This window comes from Chrysemys picta, chromosome 7 (genome assembly GCF_011386835.1).
Source record: "Chrysemys picta bellii isolate R12L10 chromosome 7, ASM1138683v2, whole genome shotgun sequence".
Taxonomy (NCBI): Eukaryota; Metazoa; Chordata; order Testudines; family Emydidae; genus Chrysemys; species Chrysemys picta.
In genome coordinates this window covers 106,832,901-106,845,237 of record NC_088797.1, presented here as the reverse complement: position 1 = coordinate 106,845,237, position 12,337 = coordinate 106,832,901, and the positions used below count along the sequence as shown (strand labels likewise).

Here is a 12,337-nt window from a genome sequence, read left to right as displayed (position 1 = left end):
CGGGCAAACAAGAAAATGTATATTTGATTATGAATTGTCTCTTGATCTGCACCTGCAACTCCGACTTGAACTGTTTGATAGAAAAAGGCACTGTTTCTGTCTCAGGAACAGCTCTGGCGAGAGAAAGGAGCTGCTGTTCCTTCTCTGCTTCAGCTGCATAGCAGCTCCCCCCTTGTGATGAAGCAGGTGTCCAATGAAGACAGAACAGAGTAGCTCTGGCTGGTTCCATTGTCTGCTTCCCTGCCAGACCGTAAGAGCCCCAAAGAGAGTAGTTTGACTGGCTTTTACTGAGCTTAGGGGTAGCCCTACCCAAGTGTGTGTCTCCCTCCATCTCTACTCAGCCTACCAGAGAATCCCAGCTAAGGCAGGGGGGGAGGAGGAGGAGAAGCTGAGAACAAAACTAGTTACAGCTCCCTGATCTTCTTTGCTTGTACCAGCTGCTCATGGTAACACTACTATGGTAGCTAGAGATAGCTGCAGCCCGGCATGCACCAGCCACTTCCTGTCCCTGTTTTTGTCATGCTCCTCTACCGTCCAACATGCCTCCTGCTCCAGAGGCTGTAGTGAGCCAGATTCACTGGGGGAATGACCAGCAGGGGACTTATGGGAGGTTTCCGCTCCCTTCATCACTGCCAGAATAATGCAAATGCCAGACAATCTGTCCTAACATACTGATTGTGGCTCCTTGATCGTCTAGAAATAATCTGTTTGAGCCTTGGACTTGCATACTACTTCTTCAAAAACGACTGGATGGGATTTTCAGTAGCACACGGTACTGGTCTAACACTGCTTCCAGTGGAAGCAATGGTAAAACTCTAACTGACTTCAATGGAAGATGAGTTAGATCAGTGCTGAATAGTTTGGAAACATTCACCCACTGTGTCAGTGATTTCTTTTGGTCCACAGTAAAAGGAGCACATTCTGAATGTTCATAGGTAAGGCTAAGATTTTGTCATGGTTATTTTTAGTAAAAGTCACGGACAGGTCACGGGCAATAAACAAAAATTCATAGAAGCCGTGACCTACTTCCCTTACAGCATAGGTTTCCTGATTGGCATTTTTTTAGAGTTCCAAACTAATTGGTTTATCCTATACCCTATGACCTCCTTACTTCAGCATATTATAACATGTTTCCTCAAAATCAAATAATCAATTATAGTTAGGAAATTTCAGATGAAGGTATTTTACCATGCAATACAACAAGTAATAAAACCCTCCTGGATGACATTATATATGAAGTATCAGCAAATGGATCAATTCTTAATTTCCTGAAGCCAAACCAGATTATAAACACAGCCCATGTTATTCAAACATAGTTCTCCCAGCTCCCTTTACAATCTCTGTCTGTCTAGGTCTAGAATCTTTTTTGGTAGAACCAAAAAGTAGAACCAAATGCTACACCCTGTCAGCCCCAAACCTGAATGCTTTCTTTATTAATCTGATATTCATTCCCTCTGTAGGCAAATGAAAGGATGCACAACTAATGATTCTGACAGGGTACTGAACAGTCAAATCGTCTTTCCACTCTTCTCAGTTCATGTTATATTTCCATACATACTCTCTCGTTCAACTTTTCAACAGAGAAGTTTAAAAGCACTAAAATCCAAAACATTTGAGGTTAAGCAACCATGAAAAACTGTTAAATTACAAATAAACCATTACCAAAAAGCTATATTTCACTAAACCAAAGCAAAACTCTTCTGCAGATTAGATCCAGGCTTCCAAAGCTTTCACAGGAACTCTGTTACATTTTGGCCTGCAATATCACCTCATTAACAGGCAATGACATCCAGCTCTATATCTCCTTTCCATAGAATCAGATACTGTGGTTTCTGTGCTCTCAACCTAAAATTCACCAGTGTAGAGAGCCAGGTACAAGACCTATGCACAACTTAATGCATAAAGGTAAAGACATGGATGGATGCAAAATAGATCAGGCTGTAGTGGGGACTGTGAGCATACATCCTATTTAGAGGTGTCAGTCCTGGTCTGCAGTTTTAAGATTAAATCAGGTCCATTACTATTATTGGAGTGTAGCACATAGTAATGTTTCCTAACTGCGGTTGGCCTAAGACTGTTGTCATGGTGAATTAAGCTTTATTAATCTAATGTTTACATTGCTGTAATATACTCCGCTTGGGGCTATCCTTGAAAAACACCCAGTATATTAAGTAGGGCAAAATATAACAGTGTGTCCCTTAAATGGAGTGAGCTATTATGAGCACACAACACAAATGATCTGTACTTTGTACTGGCTACCTATTCAAGGTGTTGGTTACAAGCAAAAGCCTTATTGGCCCGAGAACTAGTTATCTGAGAGATTGCCCTCTCTCTCCCTATCTCTTCTTGCAGAAGTTAAAATCTGCTTTGTTGCTCCAGTTGCTGGTTCTTGGGATCAAATTGTTGTGCCTGATCATAGTCTATTCTCAGTCGAGACCACATACAATAAAAATCTTAACTGTTGGATCAAGCTTTTGACCCATCTGTGGTCTAACGTAACAGCCATTATAAGATTTTTGGTTTGGAATAGGAGGTTCTTTGTTTGGCCATTTAAGCTGAAAGACTTATATTTTGATTTTTTGCTAATGCCTGTTTTGAATAGATGCAAGGCATTCATATGCTTGGCAATGGACACTGATATACATTTCAAAATAACTAGCTGCCATTATATCAATATATGAAGGGGCAAACAGGCCTCTTAGGGTGCTGCTGTTCTCATATATGGGTTAAAAAAAAACTTATAATCTCTTTAAAAGTAGAAATTTCTACTTAAATCCATGTTTGCCCAAACCCCACAAGATGCAGGTGCACAGCTACATGTTTCTGCTGACATTGTTCAGATCACTGTGTTGCCAGTTAACTTCATATTGCTCTACAGAAAATCCATGTGTGCCTACAGTTATCCAAAACTATAGCCAGTTATTTGACAACAGACTTAAACATCTTGTAGCACTACCAAAAAGTCTGCTGTCATGATTAGCCCAATTGGTCACTTATTAAAAACTGAGAAAAAGGAAACTTGACATGTTTGCAAGTTCTGTTTTAAAAAGCAAAACTGATTAGGGTTCAAAACAGTGAGGTAAAGCATAGCAGAACATCTAAATTTCACTGGAAATTGACTAAATATGACTAATTATTAAGCAAAAGTATTACGACAGTAAGTGGAATAAGTTGAACAATGAGAGGCCAAGTATTTCTGTCAAATAAGGCTGCCTGCAAATGGTACTGACATATTGGCTCACATAGATGCATATTCTAGGAAACAGACGCAGCACTTTATATTCACAGATTTTTTTTTCCCCTGCAGACATCTTTGTGTTGCTGCATACAAAAACTTGCATGGGCACAAAAAAAGGAAAATTTAACATTTATTCTGAAATTCTTGTGTGCTGACTGCAAAAGTACTGATCAATACTGCAACTGCCAATCCAAACTCACATCCACATTGTTTGTCAGTGTGAGCTTAGTACTTAAATATTATTTTGAAAAGTTAAGTGCAAGACAAACCTTTGGAACAAAAATATTAGTAGCTTATATATTATAGCAGAATTGACTCTCTAATGGACATTTATCTGATTTTACACTGAAGTACTGTGTCAGTTTCCATTTAGTAGAAAAAGCCAACTAGTTCCTTACTAAAAATGCCTACGGCTGGGATTTTCAAGGAGGCCTAAAGTATTTGTGTGTTTAAATCTCATTGAACTTCAGTAGGAGTTGGGTACCTAACTCCTTTGGGCTTATTTTAAAATCTCTCCCTCAAGCTGTTAGGTTCCACTGTTATTAGGAGAAAGCGTGGGATGTGGCAGTTGCCAGTCCCATCTCATTGTACAGCAAAATTTGTTATGTTACTTCTTTCCTACAAGTTATTCCTACACCCAAGATGACCTAATAAAAGTATAGCCTCATTGTTTACTCATTCAGCATGCAAAACTCCCAATGACATTAATGGAAGGGCCATAGAGTCCAAGATTCGAAGGCCAGAAGGGACCACTGTGATCATGTAATCTGGCCTCATGTATAAACACGGGCCAGAGAACTTCCCAAAATAATTTCTCAAACAGATTTAAAAAAAAAAACCCATCCAATCTTGATTTAAAACTTGTCAGTGATAGAGAATCCACCCTTACCTTTGGTAAATTGTTCCAATAGATAATTTTGGATACAAAACTTCCAAAGCCATTTGCATGATCAGGCCCACAATAACTATAATCAACTACTGATATCTGTTAAGGTTAAAGTTAATCTGTGTTTACCCTAGATACAGATATTTACACATAGGAACAATAAATCCTGATATTTCACTCAGATTGTGAACTCCTTACTCCCATTGGTGAAGAGTTATTCACAAGGGCAGTCCCATTGACTGCAGCGAAACTACTCATGTGAGTAATGACTCACTGATGGGAATAAAAGGTTCACAGTCTCACCCTAAAACACAAAGGTTATGCATTTATTTGGATTTCTAAATTAATGAGAGGTGCTTATCAGAATGCTAGGCACTTCTGATTATCTTTTAAAAATGCATCAGATCAGCATAATCAAAATAAATAGCATCTCCACAACAAACAGTACTGAAAAGCCAGGCAGTACAAAAACAGTCCCCAACCCACACCCCATATACCCCCTATTTTCCCTATACATCACTCCACAACAATAGTCACTTCTTTAGCAGTGATGAGCCCTGCACCATTTTGAGAAGCTTCAGGCTCTTTTGGACCAAGGTTTTGTTATGTATCATTAGATGTTACAAAGAATTCAGGATATTTTCATCCAAACTTTTCAGTTAATCTCTCCATTCCAACCATTAATTTCTTAAGCGCAAAATGCTTTATTCTGGTGTAGGTTGTTCTAGTATTTTGAAGAAGAGGTGAATATCGTGGTCCTAAAAATCCCTCTAATGCGCAAATCATGATGCAGAGAACTGCATGTGTGATCAGACTGGTAGCAACATGCATTCAGGGAAAGCTATTTATTCTCTGTTTATTTATCATGCCAGTCAGGATGGCACTGCTTAACATTTTCCCAGGTCATAATATGGAGGTCATAATATTGACTCAATACATGCATAACTGACCCAAGGCATGCATCAGTTCAGCCAGTCATGAGCCTGAATGTTCTTCAGAATGGGCCATTTCCCTCTAGCAAATATCTGCTGGAGGATATGGGCTTGCTTTTGCCTAGGTTTATTTTAACATATATTGGGCCGGATCCTCAGCTAGTGCAAATCGGCATAGCTCAATTCAAGTCAATCAAGCTACATTGATTTACACCAAGTAAGGATCTGACCCAGAGTCAGCATCCTTCTCACATTTTGTCAGCTTTGCCTAAATTAAGGTTCTGTTGGTAAATCCTTTCTTTGTCTATGAAGAACAAGCAAAACCCTAGAAAGTGCTATTTAGTGTCAGTCTACAAGGTATGGCACTAAATAGCACGGTATGGTATGTAAAGTATCTGATATACTGTCCCCTCCCTAATGCAGTATCACACTGGCATGGCTTAGTATACATTAAGGCACAGCAAGAGTAAAAAGATTATATCTTCTAAAGATGGTGCTGGCAGCTGTACATATGTCAGCTGTATTCGGAATAATAAATAGCGTTCTTCAGGGATTACACACAAAAACACCATTTTCAATAATTTATATAAAAATAACAAGCAAAGTCAGGAATGTTAGCCAAGGGTGATAACACAAATATTTTTTTTATTAGCAATACATCAGTTTAATTTTTTCTGGCTAAAACCATTACTGCTTGCATTCTTTCAAGACATCTGAATCTGTATTGTAGTCCCAGATGTTACTCCACCCTCAAGAAGTAAGAGCTTCTTGGAATATAAATTGTCCCTTTCTCCCTTCAGCATGTCTGTTTAAGATGCTGGAAGCAGGAACACCCCACTTTTACATAAAATCCTGCATTAGAAAGGTGCCTGCTTGAAGAACTCATCTAAACATGTCAAACAGCAGTACATGCATGTTAGAAATGCATCCCAACTTTTCCTGAAAAGATTACACAAAAATCCAAAGAAACAATGGAGTATTGCAATATGGATCACAGAAAATTAAAGAAATGCCCTCTTGTAAAAGATAAAGAAAACTGAGATTTGATATTAAAATCAATAGACTTTGATCTAGTAATATATCTCTGAAGTATTATTCCATTATCACATTCTAAGTCTTTGCCTCTAACAAGATGTGGGCTGCCAGAGCTTCCAACATAACTCACACTTTATAAAAGAACATCTTTAATTTCAGGCAACTGATGCGAATGGCTCTAGTAAAATACCCATTGCCTCCACTATCATAAATCTTTAACTTCTTCCAGTATTACATGAAATATACAGCTGGACAATAGACGAAATGCTCTTATTGTACATTAATAAGTGCTTGTCTACACAGGGAAGTTAATTAGGATTAAGATAGGGTGTGAATTTAAAGAAGAGTAACTATGGATCAGTACATGCAAGTGAATGAATGACAGACACATAGGATATATTTAAATGGCAGTCCACAACTTTGATGATTTAACATGGGGAAGAGCATTGGGTGTCCTGCTTTCTCCTACCAGGTATAACTGGATCCAGTGCAGTGTTTAGAACTCCCACCATACAACCAATAATTTGCAGTAGAGCCACCAGGGCTTACCCCAAGGATTCATCTCACTTCTGAGTCTTCCTCCCTCAAGAACCAGGGCAGGAGAGGTTCCTAAGGGAAGACCTCAGTCTGTGAATATTTCAGGTCTCTCCTTTTCTAACTGGCAAAATGACCACCAGCTCAATCACAGGGATCATTTACCTCTGGTAACTGTACTGCTTTTTCCTTATCTGCACTGGACACTGGACACAAGCTGCAACAAGCTAAAAGAGTTAATTTTCCCAAAGTTAGTCCTTTTAAAATCACAGTGTTGTAACCCAGCTGTCTCTTCATGCTGCTGAAAGGAAGGCGAAAAAGCCCACCACACATTTTGCCAATTTGGTCTAACAGGAAAAATTCCATCCTGATTCAAAACAGGCAGTTGGTAAGACAGCCAACATGACTCCATACCAAGAGGAGGGAGGGTGAGGTAACTGGGCCAGAACAAGAGACTTTTGATGAATAGGCAAAGGAAAAGCCCTCGAAGCCAATCAATCTATTAGCCCACTGTCACATCTCCAGCCAATGGGAAGGCAGCAGGCACCCTCCCTTCCTAGCCATACATGCCCTCTCGCGTTGCCTCCCTCCCCCACATGCGCACACTTGAGTGTTGTGTCCTTTTCCTTTCCCTACGGTCGATCAAACTTCCTCTCCAATAGTTGTGGACGCAGGTCATTTCAGGTTAACTCCCTGTGTGGATGTTTTTATTATGGTATAAAAGTACCTTATTCTGAATTACCTTGATCCACTTCCAAAATGAATTACATTAATTTGGGAACACCGCATGCTTATTCTGGAGCATCCACACAGGGAGTTAATCAGGAATACCTATTCCAGAATAACTGCCCATGTAAATAAGTCCTTGGGCCTTGATCCTATCATACATTGCACATGGACCCACATGGGCACTGAAGTCCATCCTTGTACAGCACACAGCAGTATTGGCACCCACATATGTCACTAAGTTTTTACAGTCTCATTAAATTATTTATCAGAGGGATAGCCATGTTAGTCGTTGTAAGGGAACTCCCTTCTCTTCATGTGCCAATATATACCTCTATCCAGATATAATGCGACCAGATATAACACAAATTCGGATATAATGCGGTAAAGCAGCGTTCCGGGGGGGCGGGGCTGCACACTCCGGTGGATCAAAGCAAGTTCGACATAATGCGGTTTCACCTATAATGCGGTACGATTTTTTGGCTCCAGAGGACAGCGTTATATCGAGGTAGAGGTGTATATTTATGCCTATATCTGTAATTTTCACTCCATGCATCTGAAGATGTGTGTTTTTATCCACGAAAGCTTATGCTCAAGTAAATCTGTTAGTCTTTAAGGTGCCACCGAACTCCTCGTTGTTTTTATTACATTATTCATTGTTGTGTTGGCTTTTAATTTTAAATAGGAATGGACACAAACCACAGCAACAGTTCCAAACATCCCCAAACTTTAGCAGCATGCTCAACATCCAAATCTGGATCCAGATACCATCTTTTTAACAGGCCAAACCCAACACTTCAGGCTCAAACATGCCCAATACTTTGGGGTGTTTAAAGTCTAGATCTAAATTGTACAGTCTTAGTCCATTTCTGTTTTTTAGATATATCAATAAACGCATCTTAGATTCAGCCCTAATAATAATGACCAAAGGCTAAAAGTCATTTGGCTAAGAAGTGTCCTGAGGAAACATATTTATGGGGGACAAGGCAACGAAAGAAAAGCCATTGAGAGGGGAAACCAGAGGACTGAGAGGAAAAATACTCATTGTCCACCGTGGGAGATCAAGTGAAAATGACTCCCGAACCCAAGAAACTGACATACTAGGCAAAATCTGTATTTTGGCAGCATTGTAAGACACATTAACTCCTATTGTTTTACATCAATTAAATAACAATATGATGTAAGCTTTAAATTGTAACTTGGCACATGCTCAACAGCACTTGTCAACAGCTCAACTGGATTTGTACCCTAATTTGTATGTAGCACTTATATACTAGATATATTATTTAATTTATATCATAGGTAGGAGTCAGTGCATCACTAAATGTTGTACTGTCATATTTGCTGGGGCGTCTAACACAATGTGATGGGCTGATCAATCCCAGAACAGGAAATGGAACAGTAGAGTGGCAGAGTGAAGTGGTAGATGTCTGTAGGGTATTAGTGCCAGGTCCTCAAGAATTACATGCAAGGATAGAAGATAAAATATTATGTTAACACTTTTTTGCCTATCTTTTCTAGGTAGCTTAAAATCTAAAGTTATGTGGAGTGCTTATGGTACAGAAGGAATCCCGTGTATCATTATATTATTTTCCTCAGACAAAAACTCATGCAAGCATTATGTTGTAACTGTGCTGCCATCTAACTATATATTAATGATGTAAAAAATGCTAAATCAAGACTGCGCCTAAACAAAAGGTTTTATATGACAATTCAGGTGTCATAGTAAGTTGCCAGGTCTCCAAGAACATCTATAATTCTGGCAGACTCCTCACTAATGCATAGTCGTAAAGATTCAATATTTAAAGTTACTTGTTCCTCAGGTTAAAAAGTCTGATTACTGAGGTCAGGATATCAATTTCTGTAATGAAGCCAGCTCAAAATGTATTGTAACATTGCAGCTAGGTCACAGACAAAAAATAAATGGAAGCACAATGCACTCTGAATTTAAATGAAATATCAAGCAACCACTACCTAGCTATTTATGCTATCAAGAATTCGAGTGACAGTTCAAACCAAACAACAGTAGATAATCTCATTTCCTATAGATACAGAGACTGATTCTCCAGAATGACTATATGTGGAATTCCCATGGCCTGCATCAAATATCATTATGTTGCAAATGGTATTTTGAATTGTAAACAGGTTTTATTTATTGTGGCTGGTATTTGCAAAGGCATTTACAGGAGTCAAGCTCCCAGTTGAATTTCAATGTGATTTGGGCACCTAACTCCCTTCAGGCCTTTTAAAAACCCCAGCTTCAATGCTTGCTTTGAAATCTCCCCACAGTTAACAAAATTGGGAATGAAAGTCAACATAATAGATTAATACATTTAATGATTTTGTGTGTGTGTGTGTAATGAAGTACTTTGGGTCATGATCACATAAAAAGGAGTAAGCTGTATGAGTTCGCTGCTATTTTACAAGGGAATGCATAACCATTATAGATGAGTCATTTCTTGGAAATAAACAGTTTATTGTCAAAAGAAGAAGAGAGATCTGTGGAAGAAATGAATAATATTAAGAGATTCTTCAGATACAGTGGAATGGAAGCAAAACAAAATCAGATTAATTTCCTTGAATAACAACATCTAGATTATGATGAATAAACAGCTGGTGAAGAATTAATGAAAACATAAGTAATGTTATAGTGTGCACCTCTCTGAGATTGATCAGGGAGATTTTTTTTTCTCCCCACCCAAAAAGGAGTTTCTTTCAACTGCCTATGGAAACCTTCATTTCAGAATCAGAATGGTGACAGTGTTCATATGTATTTAGGACACCATCACTCAAAACACCTTTGAGAGTGTAAATACGCCAATCAATTTTAGAATTAATCTTTTACCCAGATGATAGAGGTATCCCATGGCGTGGCCGTGTCCTAGCAACAACATACTCTTGCTAAGCTGGGGCAATCAAATAAAATCAGTCAAATTCAGACACAGTTAAGATTAAATGTCATAACTGACAGGATGTGAAAAATAATAAGCTTTTGTCTTTTGTTTTAAAAAATCCTCCCAGCACTTCCTACTTTTTGCAGTGATTAATACACTGGCATTGCTAATTCAGGGAAGTATTGGTTAGCCATGAGAACAGTGTCACTAGGAGTCCAGTCTCCTGGCTTCTCTTCCTGGTTCTGCCCCATTTTGCTCAATAATGCTGGACAAGCCACTTCACCTTTGTCTCTCTTTGTCCATCTTAAAATAGGTATAAAACTTACCTGCCTCATAGGGATGCAGTGAAGCTTAAATACTGCAACTAAAATGTTTACAGCACATTTTGTAATTTTTTCTTAGAGAAAAAAATGTAGTGTTTAAGAGGGATGAAGGAAAAGATTTTCAAAAGGCAAAAATGAGAGTTTAGGTGCCCAAGTGCCCTTTTTGACTTTGAACATTTTCTCCAAAACTAATGGGTAATATAGAAATTATTTGAAAAACCCACCATGCAATTTATATCCTTTATATCACGTTTAATCCAACCTATAGGATTCAGTAGCAAATTATATGTATTTTATATCACTCCTGAGATTGTTTTAAAAGTGATATAGAAAAGACATTCCTCATTACATTTTTCCAGGGTTTATATGAAAGAAATATCCTTTACTTTTCATTTTTTCTTGATATAAGTCTGTTGGGGGTGAATTTTGATGAACAAACAAAAAAAATCAAAATCAAAACGTATTTTATAAATAACACTGACAAAACTGTGGAAATAAACATCAGCTTAAGCCTCCCTACAACGTTTTAAAGGTAATTTGTAGCAGTTCAAATCTATTAGATTGAAAAGGGACAATAAAATATATAAAGGTGAAATCCTGGCTTCACTGAAGTCAATAGGAGTTTGGTCATTGATTTAAATAGGGCCAAAATTTCACTTTGAGTGCCTCCATTTACTATCTTCCTATAGAACACTATCAAATACTAAAGTAACTCTCAGCTAGTTGTACAATGATCACTGTTTTTAATTGAAGTCCAGTAAGTGGAGTTCCCACTTTGCTCTGAACAGAATATACCAGGGGTGGCCAAACTGTGACTCACGAGCCACATGCGGCTTTTTTACTGTTAAAGTGCAGCTTGCGGAGCCCCCCACGGCACCCCCCATTCTACACCTACCAGACTGGGCGGAGGGGAGCTCAGGAAGTCTGCCTTGCAGTGGGGTGGTAGGGTAGGGGCTTCTGCCCAGTGGGGAGGGAGGTCTCGGGGCTTCTGCCCCATGGGCGCACCTGCAGGGGCTCGGGGCATCAGCTGGAGTGGGGCTGAAGCCCCAGCAGGCTCCTCCCATGGGGCTGAAGCCCTAAGCTCCGGCAGATGTGCCCCAGCTCTCGAACTCGAAGATAGTTGTATGCGGCTCGGAGGGTCAGTAAGTTTGGCCGCCCCTGGAATATACAGTAAATATATAGAATACAGTCCGTATCCTGTCCAAACTTACCTACTTCTTGAAGTTTGGCTTCATTAATAGTTAAAGCAACAACAGCACATCATAAAACTCAGATTAATCCTTTTTTCTAAGCTTGGATGTTCCCAGTGCTGCCTTGCAAAAATCTCTCCCCCACCAAAACCCTCATTCTCTTTTATCTCCTTTACAGCCTGGTGAAATTAACAAGACACACTTGTCACAGTAAGTCAGCAGAATTTACTCAGTAGTTTTTTCCAGGGCTCTAACACTTGTTAATGGAGTGGGTCAACAGAGGAACCTTGCTGCCCTGTTACAAACACCTACATTCATGTCCTGTTATAATATACGGTGCATCTCACACACAAAAGCAGACTTGCCTCCTGTCTTATAGGGGCTCCAACAGGCAAACCTACTAGGTTTCATTTAGTTTTTCTGATTTAGGTGCCTACTGCATATCCTTCAACTGTGTTTTTTTGTTACCTAGGGTTTGTAAGCTAACAGATTCTGTCCCATGATAATCTCTCTTATTACCATCTATATTCTTCTTAATGAGTAATGCTTCCACATGACCGAGTATCCTTCCTGTACAGC

At 39.1% G+C, this 12,337-nt stretch overlaps 1 protein-coding gene across 5 annotated transcripts in view; it reads right to left on the bottom strand.

Annotated features, from left to right (window-relative positions):
• ADAM12 (ADAM metallopeptidase domain 12) overlaps positions 1–12,337 on the bottom strand; it is a 319,646-nt gene that overhangs the window by 194,391 nt on the left and 112,918 nt on the right. The gene's annotated exons all lie outside the window — the stretch shown is intronic.